Raw genomic sequence first — 8,936 nt, forward strand, 5'->3', positions numbered from 1 at the left:
ACAAAGGTGATATAAATTTCATGTAAACCCCGTTAATTTTGGTGCTCTCCGTTTGGTTTTTCTGTTAGTAGACTAAAACTGTTCATGTTTGGTAAAGTTAGAGAACAATAAGTGTTCAAGGTGATAGACGAAGGACAAAATTAGACCTACTTCCAAAGATAAGGGACAATTTTGATTAAAATTCGATAAAAGTGTGAAAGAGTCAATCATCAATAGTTGATAACAAAATATTGAAAAAACAATAATATTTTTGTTAATAGTTGACTTGCAACAAAGCACAATATTTTTTCCGAAATTAAACAAGACAGCATGCACAAAATCATGACTCTCTATATAGGTCCAAAATTGGAGCCCATACTATTTGCAGGAATACTACTTATGCTAGACACTTCTTGCATATCATATCCTGCCCCAAATTTACATATCCAAATTCAACAATAAGGTTCAGAGATGTAGAAAATATATAATAAAATAAATAGAAATGATTAAAAATAAGACACACACAGAACCTCTAAAACGGAACATTCCTCTGAGGCCGTAACACAAGGGGATTCTTTATCTCACAAGACAACTACAGAACTTCTTCCAAGTCAACTGGATGGACCTCATCCTGGTGTTTAGGACCGGAAAAAATCAGGTGTCATGCGGAAGCTAGTAAAGTAAACCTTGAACGGCGATAAACCACATAACAAAGGAGAAATATACCAAAAGAGACACAAACATTTAACGTGGTTCGGTCAACTGACCTACGTCCACCGCGGAGATGAGCAATCCACTGTATAAAAAGAGAGTACAAAATATCGAGAGAACAACCTCACGAAGAAGCAAACACAAGTGACACACTAACACTTGTTCCATAAAGTTCTCCCCCTAAACACTACTCTCAAGCCCCTATAGTTACATTGTGGATGCTACTGAATGAGAAGGACGGATCTTCAATTTATTGAACTCCAAACCTTTTCCTACAAGAAAAATGACTAGCCAAATATAGGAGAATTATAATTTCCTTCTATAAAAAGGAAAACCCAATTAAGGTAATTATATTGCCCTTTCCTTCAACAAATAGGAAAACCAAATATGGTAAGAAAATTATGGCAAACACCTAACAATTCTCCCCCTTGGCCGGAATTTTCTGACAAAATAAACTTGATCCACCTTCTTCACATAGCCTTCAACATGTTGCATCTCCAAATCTCCACCAAAAAGTTTGTCTCAACGTGCGTAGCACACCAGTCAAATTTCTCAGACAAAAATTACGATTATTGTCAAATATGTTGCAGCTAGAACTGAACCCGCCAAGATGAACCTTTCTTGAACCTTGCTCTGATACCACTGTTATGACGAGGAAGAGGCAAATCCGAAAATAAAGAAGATAAAGAACACCAAATTTTAACGTGGAAAACCCTTCAAATCGAAGGTAAAAACCACGGGATCACAAAGATCCAAAAAAGGCTCCACTATAACAATAAGAGGGTTACAAAAATTCTCCAAATTGGCTACACAGTAAGTGCCAAACACGGAGCAACAACTGTAACAAGAGCAACAACTAATCAATTGAAGAAAGAGGAGAATCCACAAAAACGAAAGCTCTCACAAAAACCAGTCTTATGTGATTAAGTCTTTCAAATACTTGTATCAATGAGCATAGAATAATTCTCCAAGGTTTTCCTATTTATAGATCATGAGTGGTGCTTTCTCTTAAAGCCAAAACCCACTCAAAATAGGAATAAACCGAATCCAATTCCAAATAGGAATAGAAACCAAAAGAGAATAGGATTAGGTCATTGGGCCTTTGGCTGGACAACATGGGCATGTGCCCAACAAACTCCCCCTCCAGCCAAGGGGCCAAATGTGTCTTCAAGTAGAGAAACTATTGACAGGCTTCATGCCTGCCAATTTTCTGCAAAACACATGCTTATCTGCAAGCTTAACTACAAAGTCATCAGGCTGCTCCATATAAATCTCCTTATCTAAATCACCATGAAGAAAAGCAGTCTTGACATCCATCTGCTCAACCTCTAAATCTAGACTTACAGCTAAGCCTAGAACCACACGAATAGAAGACATCTTCACAACAAGGGAGAAAATTTCATCAAAGTCAACTCCCTTCTTCTGGCCAAAACCCTTAACAACTAACCTCGCCTTGTATCTAGGCACAGAGGTATGATTATCTTGCTTTATTTTGAATATTCATTGTTAGATAAAGCTTTCTTACCTTTTGGCAATTTCACTAACTCATATGTGCCATTCTCATGGAGTGACTTTATCTCATCTTCCATCGCTTCGATCCACTGATCTTTGTGAGTATCTTGCATGGCTTCATCATAATTCTCAGGTTCTCCCATGTCAGTCAAAAGTACATACTCATCAGGAGGATAGCGCATGGATTTTTTCTTCTCCCTTGTAAATCTTCTAAGAGAGGTTTCAGGAGCATTTGAAGTAGTTACCTGTGCAGGAATTGGTTGCTGATCAACCACAACTTCATCAACTGGAGCATCCATAACATCTGCACCATGATGATCATTTTGATCTTGATCACTATCTCCATCATTGTCTTGGGTTCCTTCATGTGCAATAGGTGCCTTAGCAATTGAAACTGGATCAACATCAACTAAGCTCCATTACTCTGAGAATCTATCTTCTCAGCTTTGTCAATATCTTCAATAGTTTGGTCTTCAAAGAATATTGCATCACGACTTCTAATAAGTTTATTGTCAACTGGATCATAAAAACGATACCCAAACTCATCTTGACCATAACTGATAAAGATGTACTGCTTAGTTTTGACATCCAGTTTCGATCTCTCATTTTTAGGAACATGCACAAAAGCTTTACACCCAAAAACTCTCAGGTGATCATAAGAAACACCTTTGGCAAACCAAACTCTGTCTGGGACATCACCATCCAAAGCAACTTCAGGAGACAAATTGATAACATAGGCAACAGTGTTAAGTACTTCCGCCCAAAATGTATTTGGAAGTTTAGCCTCTGAAAGTAAGCATCTAACTCTCTCAACTAGAGTTCTATTCATCCTCTCTGCCAAACCATTCAATTGATGTGTCTTGGGTGGAGTTTTCTGATGACGAATTCATTTTTCCTTGCAATAGTTATCAAAGGGACCACAATATTCACCACCATTGTCAGTGCGAATACATTTTAATTTCTTCCCCGTTTGTCTCTCAGCTAAGGCCTGAAATTCCTTAAACACACTAAGTGCTTGATCTTTAGATTTCAAAGGATACACCCAGAACTTACGAGAATGATCATCAATGAAGGTCACAAAGTAAAGTGCACCACCTTTTGACTTTACTTTAAAAGGACCGCACAAATCAGAGTGTACTAGCTCCAATAAATCGGGCATTCTTGAGGGAGGATGGCTATGAAAGGAAACACTTTTTTGTTTGCCAGCTAAACAATGTATGCACATTTTCAGCTTTGCTTGTTTCACTCCAGAAAGAAAACTTTTCTTGGCCAAACACGTAATCCCCCTCTCACTCATATGACTCAATCTTCGATGCCACAATTCTGACAAAGTATCACTTTCCACCAGATTTATTGAGTCATTAAGAATAGAGCCTTGTGTCACATATAAATAACCAGACTTGACTCCTCGAGCCACTACTAACGAGCCCTTGGTGAGCTTCCATTGGCCATTAAAGAGGGCATTATGGTAACCTTCATCATCTAATCTGCCTACGGATATCAAATTGAAAGGAAAGTCTGCAGCATGCTTGACATATAGAAGAACTAACATTGAACCATTATTAGTTTTCAAACAAACTGTGCCAACACCAAACACCTTAACTTCACTGGCATTGCCCATTTTTAACACTCCAGAATCAAACAGGAGTATAAGATGAGAAAAGTCTTTTCTTGGTGTGACATGTGAGGTAGCTCCAGAATCTACTATCCAGCTCGTCTCATGGGATACAAAATTGATGGCATTTTCATCATAAGCAAAAAGAAGGTCATCTCGAACAATAGCATCAACATTGTTCTCGTTATTTTTAGCTTTCTTTCCTTCTCTAGTGTCTTGGTTCAACTTGCGGCAAAACCTTTTGATGTGTCCTTTCTTGCCACAGTGGTTGCATGTAATATTATAGTATTTAGACCTTGACTTCTACTTTTACCTCTATTCCTTGAGCCTCTTGTTCTATCTCTCCCCCGGTTTTCAGTAACCAAGATATCTTCTTGTGAGGACGAACCCTGAGATTTTCTCTTTACTTCCTAGTTCAACACACCACTCTTGGCATATTCCATAGTCACCTTACCTCCATGAGATGAATTTGTCAAAGAAACACGAAGAGTTTCCCAAGAGTTCGGTAGAGTATTAAGAAAGCCAAAGTCCTTGTATCTCATCATCAAAATTAACTCCCATTCTAGATAGTTGATCAAGGATGCCTTGAAAATCATTTATGTGATCAAGGATATGACTGTCTTTCTTGTATTTAAAGGTCATCAATTGCTTTAGCAGAAATAATTTGTTGTTCCCGGTTTTTGAAGCATAAAGAGTCTCTAGCTTTTCCCACAATGATCTCGCATGTATTTCGTTCACAATATGGTTGCGGACATTATCTTCAACCCGTTGCCGTATATATTCACATACTTGTTGGTACTCGAAATCCCAATCTTCATCGGATATACTCTCTGGTTTATGAGCTGAAAAAACGGGTAGATGCATCTTCTTCACGAACAACAAGTCTGTCATCTTGCTTCTCCAAACATTATAATTTCTCTCATTTAAACATACCATCTTGCTCATATTCGCCTCCATTCTGTAACAACCCGGATAAATAACCAAGGCTTTGATACCACTTGTTAGGACCGAAAAAAATCAAGTGTCATGCGGAAGCTAGTAAAGTAAATCTTGAACGACGATAAATCACACAACAAAGGAAAAATATACCAAAAGAGACACAAATATTTAACGTGGTTCGGTCAACTGACCTACGTCCACCGCGGAGATGAGCAATCCACTGTATAAAAAGAGAGTACAAAATATCGAGAGAACAACCTCACGAATAGGCAAACACAAGTGACACACTAACACTTGTCCCGTAGAGTTCTCCCCCTAAACACTACTCTCAAGCCCCTATGGCTACATTGTGGATGCTACTGAATGAGAAGGACGGATCTTCAATTTATAGAACTCCAAACCTTTTCCTACAAGAAAAAGGACTAGCCAAATATAGGAGAATTATAATTTCCTTCTACAAAAAGAAAAATCCAATCAAGGTAATTATATTGCCCTTTCCTTCAACAAATAGGAAAATCAAATATGATAAGAAAATTATGGCAAACACCTAACACCTGGACCCACTCGAAATTCTGCACCAACTTGGCCACCCATAGCATCACTGTGACCAACCCTAAATTCTTCCCCGGGCATACTCTCCTCCCTGCCCCAAACGGTGCCAAGCGGAGGTCACCACCTCTCACGTCAACATTCGCACCACCTTCAACCTCCATGAAACGCTCAGGCTTGAACTCAAGTGGATTTTCCCACACATCGGAATCATGTGTAATAGCCCACATGTTAACCATTGCTGTTGTATGAGAGGGAACAACCATGCCATTGCTTAGTTGAACGTCAGTTGTAGAAAGTTTTGCCCAAGAAAGAAGTGGACCTGGTGGATGAACCCTTAGAGTCTCCTCCACAACTGCTCATCAGTCACGGCTTTACCCATTGTGACATCATTAACTTCTTTTTGTAACTTCTTCTGCACCTTAGGGTGTAATATAAGCTCCGCCATAACCCACTCTGTTAAGAGTGCTGTAGTATCAGTTCCTCTAAAAATCATTTCCTGCATAACATTAAATGAATTAACATAATCTGCATAATTGGCTACATAGAAAGTTTTCACAATTAAGTACAACCATTTAACTAAATTCAACTTGCTAGTCAAGAGCATATTAAACGTTTCAAAATTACTCACCTACATTTAATGTGAATAATTACGGTTATGTAAATGTATTATTTTTACGTACCCATAGAACAGCAACCATGTCATCTTCCTCTAGCTTTTCTGCTCCATCAAGAGACAAAAGAACGTCCACAAAATCTGCATTATCCGACACCGTTTTGGATTTAGCACTGCACCTGTGTTCCTCAATAATGCTTTGACAAGCTTTCGTACACGTGGCACAAGAGCTTCACAACGTTGGACAATACCGGAAGGGTCATAGAAAAACCTCAGCCAGGGAAGATAATCAGACCAATTAAAAGCACCCAATCTTTCAAATCCTTCCTTCACCATATCTTGCAACTCCTTTAGCTCTTTGCCATTTTTATTATAGCGTTTTCCAAAAACACTTCCCATTATATTATTCAAAGCAGCCAACTGCAAATGTTTCCTCAAAGAAACTGTGCCATGTTCCAACTGCTCATTTACTATGTCACGTACCATAACGGAGCAGTCAAGTTGACGGCCCGTTTCATGCGCCGCAATTCGCTTCGGCCCAAAGAGATGCGAAGAAGCGATACGGCGCAAGAGACGCCAGTAAGTTCGTTAGGAGCAAATCCAATGGCTCGGCTAAACATAAGGCTCTTAGCGGATTGTTTGATGGGACGGTCAGCGAAATGAGGAGAAGTTAAAATCTCTTTAGCTATTTGAGGATCGGAGGACACAACTACAGGGGTGGAACCAAGGCTAAAAGCCATAAGCTGTTTAGCTTTTTGAGTCCAAGCCGCGGAGGCTAAAGAGCGATGAGCCAAGCCGCGGCTTAGAGTGAAAAGGTTACCGATAATTGGAAAACCACGGGGTCCAGGAATTGGGATTTTTCCACTGCGGTTACGACCATTTTTCCAAGCTAGACCCCCGGGGGAACAAGCCCAGTTGATTAGAGTGATTGACAAAAAGACAAGGGAAAGGATAACATATTCGTCAAGAAGATTTTTGGAACCAAGAAATGCTGGTAGTGTAAACACCCACCAGTTGGAATCCTTCGTCACCATAGCCAAATCCATGAAAATGAAAGGTTTAGACAGAGATACTGAGAGAAAGAGGTGAAGAGACTCAAGAGAGAGAGAGTGGAGAGATGGAATTTTTGATGTTTTAAAATGAAAAGTTTAGTGAGTTTAAATAGGTTGGGAATTGGAAGGAGGCAATCAATGAAAATTGAGTCAAATTCAATGACTTACCATAAAATATTTAGTAGTCATATTAAAAAAAAGTTTTAGTAATCTTATTCATCAAAATCTTGTGATAAATCATAGGTAGAAAGTATTTCTTTTGAACATCTTACCATAAAACATACTTAGTACATTATTATCTCGCTATAAAAGAAAATTCCAGGTCTTTTGGTTTGGATTTTGTTTTCCAAGTCAAAAGATATTAATGGAACTTCCATATATAATAATGATAAGAGACTATAACTGTTATAGAAACCTACTGAAATACTAGAGATAAACTAGGGAAAATAATTAATATATTATCATGTTTAGCTAAATATCTAGGAATTTATCACATCACCTTTCTTAAAATTAGAATTATACATACATAAATGATCTACAAGTATGTACGAGTATTAAGTTAGACCATAGACCATTTCGTGTAGAGTCAAAAAGAAATTTCTCGCAGACTCAGCTTCTCCGACGTGGCTTTTTTGTAATTTTTTGGTGTCAATATTGAAAATAAATACGTATGAACAAAATTCAAAGGGAAGGAAAGCCGTTCATGTACTCTACATATTTCTCATTGTTTGCACTCTTGACGTTATTTCTTCATTTTTTGATTTTCCAATATATTGTGTTCACTCACTCAATGATTAAATAACGAAAAAAATGTTTTGAACATTAAATAAGAGTGTATGTCAATATTTTCGAAGTGGTACGAAGAAGCACAGGTGGTTTGGAGCCTCTACAAAAATAAAATATTTCAAGATGAATAAAGAAAGAATTTTTTTTTTAAAGATTTCAGATCAATTTAGAAAGTACTACTACTCGAATAAGGAAGCTAAAGACGTTTTCTGTACCCAAAAAAGAAAAGAAGCCACCAAATATTTTTCTAGGGTAAAGAACATCAATTGTGCACTTGTGCTTAAACTTTTACTCATTTAAATATTTTTAACTCACTAGTTTTAGAATACACACATTACATGTATATCTCATTTCAAGGATTACCAAATTTTAACTATCATTTTGTGTTTTGAGATATACAATAAAATTTTCTAAAAAATTGTACAACCTAGGTGTCGATCCTAGTTAGTTAACTCACTAAAAGAAGAAGTTATGCCATAGAAGTCCCCAATCATCTTTCTAAAAATATTCAACTTAAAACTTATTTCATTACTTCAATTTCACAAGGTATTATGCTAGTCTTCAAGAACACATAATCCAATATCTAGAGTTGATGGCTTAAAATTTTTAGTACTGACCTCGTTGTAATTTTAAAATTATGAGTTCACAATTTATACATATCAAAAATTATGGATTCAGTTGAACGCATCCATAGCACAAAGATCCTATCTGCCTCTTTGCCAATTCTTGTTAACTTTCTAGCAGATGAATTATGGGCAGAGCTGACAAATTGTTGCAGGGAAGTAGCGTTTGAATAATAGTTCTTTTTTGGAGGTGCTTTTATTTTACTTTTCAATGTTATGATTAGTCTATCTTTTCTGTAGTAAGAGAAAAAGTTTATTGAGATGTTCAATTGGAAAAGTATTTATATCATTCCTGGGTGCGGGTAACTCCCCATGTATGACCCAAAATCAACCGTCGTAATGGAGCCTATCGTGGAACCAGGCCAGCCACAACTCAACATCTCAATACAGTAAAACACTTTAAAGAAATAAGGAGGAAGCAATTAATGTCTAAAAAGAAACCTTTTGAAAACAGAAAAAACTCAAAATGTGATACAATCTACCCCAAAACCTGGTGTCATAGAGTACATGAGAGTCTAAATCGGAATACAGTCCACTACAGTATCTAAAAAATA

At 37.4% G+C, this 8,936-nt stretch overlaps 1 pseudogene; it reads right to left on the reverse strand.

The window, feature by feature from the left end:
• Window positions 1-511: 511 nt before the first annotated feature.
• LOC104217491 (cytochrome P450 78A7-like) lies at window positions 512-7,030 on the reverse strand (annotated as a pseudogene).
• Between the last annotated feature and the right edge of the window lie 1,906 nt (window positions 7,031-8,936).

The sequence above is a fragment of the Nicotiana sylvestris genome, chromosome 5 (assembly GCF_000393655.2).
Source record: "Nicotiana sylvestris chromosome 5, ASM39365v2, whole genome shotgun sequence".
NCBI classification, from domain to species: domain Eukaryota; kingdom Viridiplantae; phylum Streptophyta; class Magnoliopsida; order Solanales; family Solanaceae; genus Nicotiana; species Nicotiana sylvestris.